Source organism: Panthera tigris, chromosome A2 (genome assembly GCF_018350195.1).
Source record: "Panthera tigris isolate Pti1 chromosome A2, P.tigris_Pti1_mat1.1, whole genome shotgun sequence".
Taxonomy (NCBI): domain Eukaryota; kingdom Metazoa; phylum Chordata; class Mammalia; order Carnivora; family Felidae; genus Panthera; species Panthera tigris.
Genome location: NC_056661.1, coordinates 133,915,089 through 133,927,422, shown reverse-complemented (window position 1 = coordinate 133,927,422; position 12,334 = coordinate 133,915,089). Strand labels below are relative to the sequence as shown.

The window sequence follows — 12,334 nt, the reverse complement described above, 5'->3', positions numbered from 1 at the left end:
AGGCTAAATCAGCTCTGTGGCACATGTAGTCCTGCTGATCAGATTGGTAGTTGCCTACTTTTCATTGTAATTAATTCCCTTTTCCATTCATTTACTCAAAGCTTTGTAATAGGCATTTGGGGCAAAAAATGGAGAAATCTGTGTGCTTGATAAGAAGGAAGTATCCATTCTGGGGCGCCTGGATGGCTGAGTCGGTTGAGTGTCCAACTTCGGCTCAGGTCATGGTCTTCTGGTTTGTGGGTTCAAGCCCTACGTCGGGCTCTGTGCTGACAGCTCGAAGCCTAGAGCCTGCTTCAGATTCTGTGTCTCCCTCTCTCTCTCTGCCCCTCCTCCGCTCGTGTTCTGTCCCCCTCTCTCTCAAAAATGAATAAACTTAAAAAAGACTAAAAGAAAAAAAGAGGAAAGTTTCCATCCTAAGTTTCTCATAAACCATAATAGACAATAATTTAATCCCCAGAGAACAACAGCCATCATCTATCAATCTATTAGAAAAATTCCAGGATTTGCAAACTTAAATCGCTCTCCACCTCAGGCAACAATTAACTCTATATCATCAAAATGACATATCCTCCCCCTTAGAAATTATATTTTACTGTCAAGAGTCTTCATCTAGTGTTTGGCTCGGAAAGATTCTGTGAAAATTTGCTCTGAGGAGCCACCCTTCACAGAAACAAGTTTTTCTGGTTAAACCCTATCTGTCTTAATTTTCTAGGACTGCCGTCACGAGTGACCACGCACTTGGTGGATTACGACAGCACAGATTTATTCTCTCAGAGTTCTGGAGGCCAGAGTGAAATGAAGATGACATAGGGCTGTGCTCCCTCGGGAGGCTCTAGGGGAGAATCTGCCTCGCCTCTTCCAGTCTGGTGCCTCATCCTGGGTTTGTGGTAGCTCACCTCCACTCTCTGCTTCTCTGCTGTGTCCCCTCCTCATTTGTCTGCCAACCACCCCCCGCCTTTCTCTTATAAAGATACTTGTCATTGGATTTAGGGCCTGCTCGGATAATCCAGGATGATCTCGTTTCAAGATCCTTAACCTAATTACATCTGCGAAGACTGTTTTCCAAATAAATTAATATTCACAGGTCCCAGGGATTGAATGTGGACATATCTCTCCGGGGGAGGGGGGGCACCATTCAACCCACTATACCATCCAACCTCCATTTAATGAGCAATACATCACATTCACCTTGTAGACTCTTATTCTCTCTTTCTGAACCATGAACAACAACCTCAAAATGCGGAATCTGTTTATAATAGATATTATTGGTTTAGTCTATGGCTGCTAAATAAATTAGGTTATTATAACCAAAAAGCAGTTTAGATTTTTTTCTTTGGTTCTTTAAAAAGGTCTTCAGATCTTCAGCAACTGTACCTAGTTCATTTCAAATTAACAGAGAAATATGATGCAATACTATTTACTGTTTAATTATTTTCATTCTATTAATCCTGATATCTCCTTTGAGATTTCTTTTGAAGTATAACTGAGAATTTAAGACTTCAAAAACTCTTTTTTCTTATCTTAAATATAACTTTCCTTGTGGTATTATTTACTTAAGTTAGGAAAACTTTCTTTGTGATAGTACTTACTTAAGTTGCAAAGAAATATGTATGTTTCGGTATGTGTATAAAATTTGAGAATTTTTAAACATCTTATGCATATTTTCATTTTTTTCTTTAAAAAATTTTTTTTAACATTTATTCATTTTTGAGAGACAGAGAGAGACAGAGCGCAGGTGGGGGTGGGGCAGAGAGGGAGACACAGAATCCGAAGCAGGTTCTGAGCTCTGAGCTGTCAACACATGGCCTGACGTAGGACTCGAACTCACGAACCATGAGATCATGAGCTGAGCTGAGCTGAAGTTGAATGCTCAACCGACTGAGCCACCCATGTGTGCCTCATTTTTTTCTTTATGGATGAGCAAAATAAAACACATTTGAGGTAATTACACATGATCGACTTTGAAATAAAATTGAGAATATCTCACTTTAAAATGCTGCCTTTGGTTTTTATCTCATGTGAAAGGTCCAGGAATTGTTTAAGTAGAAGTCTGAAGTTATCCACTGTGTGATTTTGGACATGATACTTTACTTTTCCAAATCTCCATTTCTTCATCTGTCCAGTTTGAATAATGCGACACTCACAGGATTAAGTGAGTTTCCCTATGTAAAGCTTCTAGCAGTGGGTGAATGTTCGTTTTTCTCTTCCTTCCTGAAGAGTTGGTTAAATTGGTCATTATTAGTTGACTACTACCTTTCTTTAATAGCTTCTTCCTGCTGTTTTTCATATTTTCACGGTTTCAAATTGTGATTTTGCCAAGGGCACCAGTAATGCAATTTAGGCTAAGGATAAACAGCAGAGGGCGCCTCAGCGGCTCAGTCGGTTGTCTGACTCTTGATTTCAGTCATGATCCCAGGGTGGTGGGATTGAGCCCCAAGTCTGGCTCTGCACTGAGTGTGGAGCCTGCTTGGGATTCTCTCTCTCTCTCTCTCTCTCTCTCTCTCTCTCTCTCTGTCCCTCTCTCCCACTTGTGCTCTCTCTCTAAAATAAAAAATAAATAAAAAGGATAAATAGCCCACCCAGTAAGCAAATAGGGGTGTCCACTGGCTCAGAGCAATGAAGTGATTTCCAGAAGCGATTCCTCTCATCCATGCGAAGCCATCTCTCAGCAAGATAGCTCTTTCTTCCCTCCAATCACTCGTCAGGAAGGCAAACAGGAACTAAGCGATCTCATCTGCAAAGACAAATTCATTGTATATTAGACTATAATGCATTACATAATCCTAAAAGATTAATAATTAGGATGCTGTCATAAAGGGATTATATTCTAAGTCTAATAGGAAAGATAACGCAGGTATAAAAGTAACTATAAAAGTATTAGAATAGTATATTTTTCTCCTCTCAGTCTTTATGCTATTGATGTCATATATTTTACTTTATACATGTTATAAGTCTGCTATAACCCTTTATACTACATTGATATTAGTTTTGTTTACACAGTCAGTTATCTTTTAAAGAGATTTAAATAATAAGACAGAACACATTGATCAGTGTAGCTACCCTTTCTGGTGCCCTTTGTACCTTTGTGTAGATCTATATTTTCAATGGTATCATTTTCCTTCTGCCTGAAAAAAGTCCTTTGACATTTCTTGTAGTGCAGGCTTGCTGGTAATGAATTCCTTTAGCTTTTTATGCCTGAAAAAAATTTTTTTTTTTTTTTTACTTTCTATAATTTATTTTTTATAATTTACATCCAAGTTAGTTAGCACATGGTGCAACAATGATTTCAAAAGTAGATTCCTTAAGCCCCTTGCCCATTTAGCCCATCCCCCTCCCACAGCCCCTCCAGCAACCCTCTGTTTATTCTTTATATTTAAGTCTCTTATGTTTTGTCCCCATCCCTGTTTTTATATTATTTTTGCTTCCCTCCCCTTATGTTCACCTGTTTTGTATCTTCAAGTCCTCGTATGAGTGAAGTCATATGACATTTGTCTTTCTCTGACTAATTTCGCTTAGCATAATACCCTCCAGTTCCATCCACGTAGTTGCAAATGGCAAGATTTCATTCTTTTTAATTGCCGCGTGATACTCTGTTGTATATATATACCATATCTTCTTTATCCATTCATCCATTGATGGATATTTGGGCTCTTTCCATACTTTGGCTATTGTTGATAGTGCTGCTATAAACTTTGGGGTGCATGTGCCCCTTTGAAACAGCACACCTGTATCCCGTGAGTAAACGCCTAGTAGTGAAATTGCTGGGTTGTAGGGTAGTTCTATTTTTAGTTTTTTGAGGAACCTCCATACTGTTTTCCAGAGTGGCTGCACCAGCTTGCATTCCCAGAAAAAATTCTTATTTCATCTTCATTTTTGAAAGATGTTTGCACGGGATATAGGATTTTAGGTTGCCAGATTTTTCTTTTGGTGTTTTATTGATGTTTCTCTGCTGACTTCTCATGTCATTTCCAACAAGAAATCTGAAGTCATCCTTATCTTGGTTTAACATTGTTTACGGTTAACATTAAACATTAACACTTAACCTTGTTTTTTTTTTTTCCTTCAGCTGCTTTTAAGACTTTCTCTTTCTCTCTGGTTTTGAATGATTTGGTTATGATCTGTCTTGGTATGATTTTCTTCATGTTTCTTGGGCTTGGGGTTCATTGAGATACTTGGCACCAATGGTTTATTGTTTTCATCAAATTTGGAAAATATCTGATCATTATCTCCTCAGATATTGTTTCTGTTTCCCTCTCTCTTCCTTCCTTTGGCCACTTGAAGTTGTCCCATAGCCTAATGAGGAGGCACTGTTAAATTTTTTCCACTTGAGTTCCAAGTGGAAACCCTTGGATATTTTCTATTGCTAGATCTTCAAAACCACTGATCCTATCCAGTGTATTTTTCACTATAGACATTGTAATTTTCATCTCTAGAAATTTGATTTGGCTCTTTATCAAATCTTCCATGTCTTTAATCTTTGCAGCATGTGGAGTACAGTTATAACAATTGTTTTCAAGTCCTTCTTTGCTCTTCTAACATATGGGTCAGTTTCAGGTCTTCTTTATTGATTGATTTTAATCTTCATTATGGGTCACATTTTTCTGTTTCTCTGCATGCCTGGTAAGTTTTTATAGGATGTCAGAAACAATTTTACCTTATTAGGTGCTGGATATTTTTGCATTCTTGAGCTTTGTTCTTGGATACAGTTAAGCTACCCAAAAACAGTTTAATCCTCCTGGGTCTTGCTTTTAAGATTTGTTAAAAGGGATCAGAGCTGTGCTTAGTTAAGGGCTAATTATTTCCTGCTACTGGGGAAAGGCTCTTCTGAGTAACCTACTCAATGTTCTGTGAATTGTGAGGTCTTCCAGTTTGGCTGAGGGGAACAGGTAATATTCTAGCCCCTGTGTCAGCACTGGGTACTTGTTTCTCTAACCCTTAGTTTAGGGTGGTCATCTGTCCAGCACTGAGTAGTTTACTGGTCAGTCCTCTGCTGAATATTGATGGGGGCACCTCTGTACATCTCCAGGATTCTGTCTGTGTAGCTCTGTCTTTCCCAGCGCTCTGTCTCATGAACTTGAGCGGTCTTGATCTCAGACTCTCAGCAATGTCTCATCAGTTTAGGATGTCTGTCAGGCTCTGCCTCAGTCTCCCCTCCATGTACTGTGGCCAGAAAACTCTCTGAAGACAGTAGGCTGGGACGATAGTAGGGTTCGTTTCATTTGTTTCTCAACCCTTAGGGTCACTATCCTCCCCTGCCTGATGGCCTGGGTATTGAAAATTGTCCCATATGTTCTGTCCATTTTCTTGTTCAAGTGTGAGAGTGAATAGATTCACAGTCTATTAAAAGTCCTCAGCTCATGCCTGGGGAGGGGGGCTAACCGCCTGCATCTGTGTCTATGTCTGCATTTGCTTGTGCCCCAGCTCCTGGGAGCATTGCATCCAAGGACACCTCGACGTCCTCAACCTCCTTGACCTCCACAGTGGGGTCATCCGGGATGCCTGGGTCTGAAAAGCTAAGCCTGAGCCGTAGTGGCGTCGGAGTGCCTGGCAGCCACCCTCCTGTGCCACCCATGGTTCTGGAGGCACTGCAGGCTGGAGAACAGAGCCAGGGCACCTCGGTGGTGGCCATCAAGGTAATTAAAAAATAATACATACATGTATACATACATACATGCATATACCTAAAATAAGATTTATAATAGGATGAGTCTTTTAAGAGAAATACAAATCAAGCATTTGAAGGATTCAAAAGAGAAACAAGTTTGCAGAAGGCTTTTCTGGAAGGGATAACTCTAGATTAGGGGAGGAGCCAATATGGCAGAGGAGCATGGAAGCTTTTTGTGTCTCTTGTCCCTGAAATGCATCTAGATCGACGACAAACCATCTTGCACACCTAGAAAATTGATCTAAGTTTGAACCACAGAACTTGGCAGGTATGCAGGGCAGAGAGGTGAACTGCGCTAGAGAGAAGCCAAGGAGATAGGGAGCTGTTTTTGCTTGTGGAAGGGATAGCCCTGGGGTCAGGCCTCTAGGTATGGGTAGAACTTGCATGTGCAGAAAGGGCATACAGGTAGAAGGAAGAGAATGAAGGAAGAGAAATGAAGAGAGGCAATTCAGCAAAGGGATAAGTATGGGTGAAAGTAAGTAAGTCCTACAGTATAGACAGTTTCGTGAAAATGTTTCCAGGAATAATTTTATGTATTTCATAACTTAGAAAGTATTCTTCTTTTATGGTTGGAATGATCTCTTCTTACGCTTTAAACAACGATCCTTTACAGATTGCTGACTCTACACCATGCAATCAAGCTGCCTGGGGCTCTAGTTTTTTCCTTCATTATGAAGGGTTTATTGAGTGCTAGTCAATGTTCCAGGAGCAGGGGCTATATTAGTGAACAAAACAAAGACCTCAGGCCTTGTGGAGCTTACATCAAGGACGGGTGGGCTGCAGAAGGCCGAAAGCAAATGGGGACAATAAACAATAATCATGAGGGGCGCCTGGGTGGCTCAGTCGGTTAAGCATCAGACTTTGGCTCAGGTCATGATCTCACGGCTCCTGAGTTGGAGCCTCGCATCAAGCTGTATGCTGACAGCTCAGAGCCTGGAGCCTGCTTCAGATTCTGTATCCCTCTCTCACTCTGACTCTCCCCTGCTCATGCACTCTCTCTTTCTATCTCTCTCGAATAAATAAACATTAACAAAAATTAAAAAAAAAACACAATAATCATGATACAGAGTCTTTCCACACACCTTAGTCATTAAAAAAAACCAAATGCCCACATTTCTTTCATTCAACTCCATAAGGTTAATGGTTTAACTTGCTGGATGGCAAGCTTCTTGTACATATTCATAAGTGCCCTGGGGGGGTGGAGAGAGTTGCTTTTAAAAAGTACCTAATAAAAATAAACTACACTTGTAGGCCAAGGTTAGAATTCAAAAAGAGTTTCATGTTTACTGTCGATGAATAGGGCTTTATGAGTGAAAAAAAATAGGTTGTGCTAATTGGTAGGTACCCTATGGCTGAAAGAAGAGTGTAGTTCCGTCCTGTATCCTAAACTGTGCTGGCTTCTAACTTGGAAGTTGCTGAACATTTAGTAAGGAGAGACACATGTAGGCATTTTTTTTTTTCTTTATGAGCTAATGGGAGGTGAATGTGCTCTGTAGACTGTTGAGAACCGTATGAAATTATGGTTTGACATGTTACAGTAAGGACCTGTTCAAGGTCATACAGAGAAAAAGCAGAAAAGCTGTATATTTGTTCACTTATTCATTCACTCATTCATCCAATAAACATTATCAACCCTATCCAATGTCCCAGAACAAGGCATTCATAATCTAAAATAAAAACATAATATGCACAGTCAACTATAAGAGAAGGCATATTACTCTATGTTGCTTAAGAAGAATGTGCAAAAAGGTGGATTCTCTCTGGTGGTCCATTCTACAAATGGTTGTTGAGAACCCTTCTACAGTGGCCCCATTTTAGGAGCTGAGGATTCAGGTTTGTTTTCATTGTGTTCGGTTTATATAATAGCAAATCTAAATAACCAAACAGGGGGTTTCTTTTTCTCACATAAAAAGTGTGATCACAAAATGTCAGCTCTACTCCACACCTGCTGACATGTCTCTTGCTCTCTAAATGCACAGTCTAAACTTCTTTCTTCTTTCCAGCTGCAAAGCTTGGAGCTGAAGCAGCCATTTTGTGGACATGAGAAGACCAAACAAACAATAAAAATACGACATGCTACAAACAGTGGAGGAAAAAAATGAGAAAAGAAAAGAAAAAGATGGAGTCCTTGATGACATCACTGAGTTGCTGAACTAACCCTGGAATCACCTACACCTGGACTTCTTAATTAGCAATAAATGTCTCTCTGGTATAAACCAGGGTTCTTCAAATATTTTTTTAAAAAAAACCAAATAGTGGGGCGTCTGGGTGGCTCAGTCAGTTGAGCGTCCGACTTCAGCTCAGGTCATGATCTCGCGGTCTGTGAGTTCGAGCCCCGCATTGGGCTCTGTGCTGACAGCTCAGAGCCTGGAGCCTGCTTCGGATTCTGTGTCTCCCTCTCTCTCTACCCCTCCCCCACTCATGCTCTGTCTCTTGCTCTCTGTCAAAAATAAATAAGCATTAAAAAAACAACAACAAATAGTAAATATCTTAGGCTTTCCAGGAAAAGACATAAACTAGAAGGTATTTTACAAGTATATATGAAGAAAGAAAACAAATTTCCACATTTTTTTTGCAGACAAAATACAAAATATAATAAATGAAATAATAATAAGTGAAATTCTTTTGGGGGAGGTAGATAACATTTACTTAATTAGGGTTAAAATTAGTCTTCACTGGCATCCTTATAGAAACATAATCTCACTGGCCTACAAAGCCTTCCCTTGCTTCTCTGAAACACAGTGAACTTCCTTCCCTAGAACTCACCAGAATGTGTTGTCCACATTTTTGCCACTTATATACTACCTTCACTGTGCTGGATCTTTTCATATGGGGAAGCAAGTTAAGAGCATAGGCTCTGGGTTAAGACTCCCTGGATTTGAATTCCAGCTGAATTATAACTAGGTGTTTGATATTTCACTACTTCCTTAAACCAAAAGGAAGCTTCAATTTCTTCATTTATAAGCTGACTAACAATACCTACTTCATAGGGTTGTTTTAACTAAATGAATTGTTTATAGCAGTGCATGGCATACTTTAAAGCATTTGATATGTGTATTATTTATCTTTTGATTTTTCCCATTTAATAATGTCAAAAGTCTTCTTAGCTGTCCAGCTGTACAAGAACAGGTGATAGTCTGAATTTGGCCCATGGGCCAGTTTGTGGATCCCTGTTTTGAGCCACTGTTAGGTGACTTGAGGCTGACAGCAAGACTGACTATACAAGAGTAAGGGACAGGACCCACCACATAGCATTGAACTCTCTTATTTACAGTTCTCTACCTCTACCACTGTGCCCTCAACAATATTCCCCTTTACACACACACACACACACACGGTTTACAGGTCTTATTTAGTATCAAGGGTAGAAAGAAAATATGGTTCAGTCAATATTCTTTTAGTACATTTGTTGTTGTCTTACAACTCTCAGATCCAGGGGTGCCTGGGTGGCTCAGTCAGTTAAGTGCCTGACTTCAGCTCAGGTCAGGATCTTGCGGTTTGTGGGTTAAAGCCTGCACTGGGCTCTGTGCTGGCAGCAGGAGCTTGCTTTGGATTCTGTGTCTCCCTCTCTCTCTACCCCTCTCCCACTCATACTCTCTCTCTCTCTCAAAAATGAATCAACTTTAAAAAAGAAAAACCTCTCAGTTCCAGGTCTATTTTTTAAGTTTTAAAGTTAAAAACAGGCAGCATGAGTGGGGAAGGGGCAGAGCGAGAGGGAAAGAGAGAGAATTCCAAGCAAGCTCCAAGCTGCCAGTACAGAGCCTGACACAGGGCTTGAACTAATAAAACCATGAGATCTTGACCTGAGCTGAAACCAAGAGTCAGATGCTCAACCCACTGAGCCACCCAGGCACCCCCAGGCTTTGGATGTAAAATTCAAGACTTTATACACCCTCATTCCCAGTTTCCTCTCTCTTTCCCCTTAGAGAGTGTAGTTTTGTGTCTTCTGGTCTGAATAAGATTTGGGGAAGGAAAGGGAAGGAACATGAAGAAACAAAGTAATCAATACTTCAAGTAATCAATACTCCCCACCATGAAAGAAACAAGTTAGTGAGAGATTGTCATGGGAGTATGAACAGAACAAGCTCCTTGGCTAGGAAGTAAGTTGGTGGGGATGGGCAGGGAAGACTACTTTAGAAAAGTCATTTGGGAAAGACCTCTCTGAGGAGGAGTTATTTGACCTGAGACCTGAAAAACAGAAAATGCAAGCCACATAAAGGGTGAACCTGGGGAAATGGGGGTGAGAGGAGCACAGGGGAGAAGCAGCAGCATGTAAAATGGCCCAGAGGTAGAGAGAGCGCTTAATGCACTCCAGAAACAGAAAGGAGGCCAATGCAGAGGGGCCAGGAAGGGAGGAAGAGTGTGGGACAACGTGTGACTGAGGAGGCAGGCAGTGGCCTTGAGAATAGGGGGTGTTGAAGACTTTCAAGCAGGGAGGAAAATGACAAGGTTTGCATTACAAAAGGATCACTTTGCTGTGGCTCCAGAGGAAATGGACTGGAGAGAAATAAGAGTAGAAGCAGAATACCAGTTAGATTGTTTGCACAGTCTGCGTGGTTTGTATTAGGGCAAGGGCACTGAGAACAGCAGTAGACTTACTTAGATATATTTTATCAGTAAAACTGACAGGGCTTGTTGTCAACTGGATGTGAGGATGAGAGAAAGGGGAGGACTGAAGAGAATGCTAATTAATAGCTCTACCAATCTGGCCAGGTTCATTCCCACTCAGGGGCTTTTGCAGGAGCCGTGTCCTTATTAGGAATACTCATACCTGAGTTTTTTGACGTCTCCTTTCCTATCTTACTTTATGTGCCATGTCTTCAGAAAGGCCTTTCCCATTTTGTTTTCTTTATGCACTTGCACTATCTGGCATTTTCTTGTCTACTTGCTTAGTGCCTGTTTCTCTGCCAATGAGCGAGGACATTTACAGTCCACTTTGCTCCTGCATTGCCAAGTACCTACAACAGTGTCTGGCACTGGGAAGATGTGGAGAAAGTTTGTTGAATAAATGAGTTATGATTTTAAAAAATAATTTAACCCCAACAGTGGGTTCTGCAAAACTGTTTTTTTTCCTATAAAAGATGTAGGAACATTACCTGGGTCAGGAAACACTAGATTATAGAGGCTATGAACTCCTTTAAATTATATGAAGTATGTGTATGTTGACAGAAAGGAAAGAGACGAATGAACAAACATGCATTTTTCTAAGAAGGATCATAGTTTTCTTCAAATTTTCAAATGAGTCCTTGACTTCAAAAGGCAGTTAAGAAATGCTGTACTGGGCTTGAGGTTTTCAGTAACTTTTCTAGAAGCATTAGTGGGCAATACCCTAATTTACTGCTCAATATTTCCACATCATAAGGGCCTTTTCCTCAAATACTAACTGAAAAGTCTCTTCCCAAGAACCAGCAGTGTCCTTCCGCTGAGTAACAGCCAACTCACGACAAGTCCACGTGGTCAGAAACAGCAGCACAAGGTGGCCTCATTTCTGCCTTTCCCATCTTCTGGAACTACCATTGGCCTAAAACGAGAACAGTGACACCTGCTGGTTTCTCTCAGGAACTGCCACTTTAACCACTTCACTGGTGAAAATTCAAGAAACATTCAAAACATAAGCTTAGAAACAGAAACTGCTTTCCCTTTCAAACAGAATTTTGAAATGATCAGTGAGACACATAGTGATAGTATTTCTGACCACAAAAGATGCAACATGAAATTAAAGTGGTCAAAAATGTTAAATTTTTTGGAAGGAGAAATCTATCAGTCTTCTTTAGGACTTCTTACTTTTGTCTGTTTTTTGTTTTTGCTTTGGTGTTTGTTGTTTGTTTGTTTGTTTTTGTTTTTGCTTTTAGAAAGGCTTTCTCTAATTTAAGATTATCAGTTCCCAAACATTCGTCATTTGGTTTGGCTAAATCTTTAACCCATCTGAAACTGCATTATTATTGTTACTATTATCATTATTTAATATCAGATGGGATGGGGATGGAGCTCCATTTTTTTAGGGTTATGTGTTGCAGGTGACAAGAAACAAACTAGCAGTGGCTTAAAACAGATATTTATTTCCCAGGTAAAAATCCAAATAGATGGTCCAAGCTCATATAGTTCTCATATATGTGTGCCTGACCCTGATGACCCAAGATAGTGGCATCCAAGTTTCAGGCAACCGGAAGAGGAAAACAAGAAGGATGCATATAGGTTCAAATCTCTAGGAAAGTTCCCAGAAGTTACCCTACAACAATTTCGCTTATCTAATTAGCCACAATTTAGTTACATAGCTCTAAAGGAAGCTGGGAAATGTAGTCTTTATTCTGCAAGAACAGATGAACAGCTAAAAATGGATACTGGGGGCAGCTAGCAATTTTGTCAGATTATCCCTTTGACCTGTGTAAATGCACCCTTCTTAGCACACAGGGTAGTTTCCCACCCCTCCCTAAGGAGATACCCCAAATACCTACCCTCTGACTGCAGTCACCTCAAAGTCCAAGACCTCTGGGTATGTAGGTTTCCTCATCAGGAACAAATGCATCTCCTCAGTGTCCAGCAACCATAAATTAAAAGATGCTATCCACCCCAAAACACCCACTATAAAGTGGAGTTGTAAGAAAAGAATAATCACGATTCAAAAATGGAACAAAGTGGAAATCACCTATCATAGTTGCTTATCAAATA

The 12,334-nt window shown here is 40.3% G+C and overlaps 2 protein-coding genes across 2 annotated transcripts in view; both read right to left on the bottom strand.

The window, feature by feature from the left end:
- The window catches only part of ST7 (suppression of tumorigenicity 7), a 262,668-nt gene extending 259,436 nt beyond the window's left edge, over positions 1 to 3,232 (bottom strand). Inside the window, exons 1-2 of the mRNA XM_042970459.1 lie at positions 3,082 to 3,232; positions 2,580 to 2,734 (exon numbers count right to left, since the gene is read on the bottom strand). The gene's annotated coding sequence lies outside the window, so the exon portion shown is untranslated. The remainder of the gene's footprint in view (positions 1 to 2,579; positions 2,735 to 3,081) is intronic.
- A 6,236-nt stretch (positions 3,233 to 9,468) lies between these two features.
- Positions 9,469 to 12,334, bottom strand: part of CAPZA2 (capping actin protein of muscle Z-line subunit alpha 2) — a 69,439-nt gene continuing 66,573 nt past the window's right edge. Inside the window, exon 11 of the transcript XR_006212147.1 lies at positions 9,469 to 11,186. The gene's annotated coding sequence lies outside the window, so the exon portion shown is untranslated. The remainder of the gene's footprint in view (positions 11,187 to 12,334) is intronic.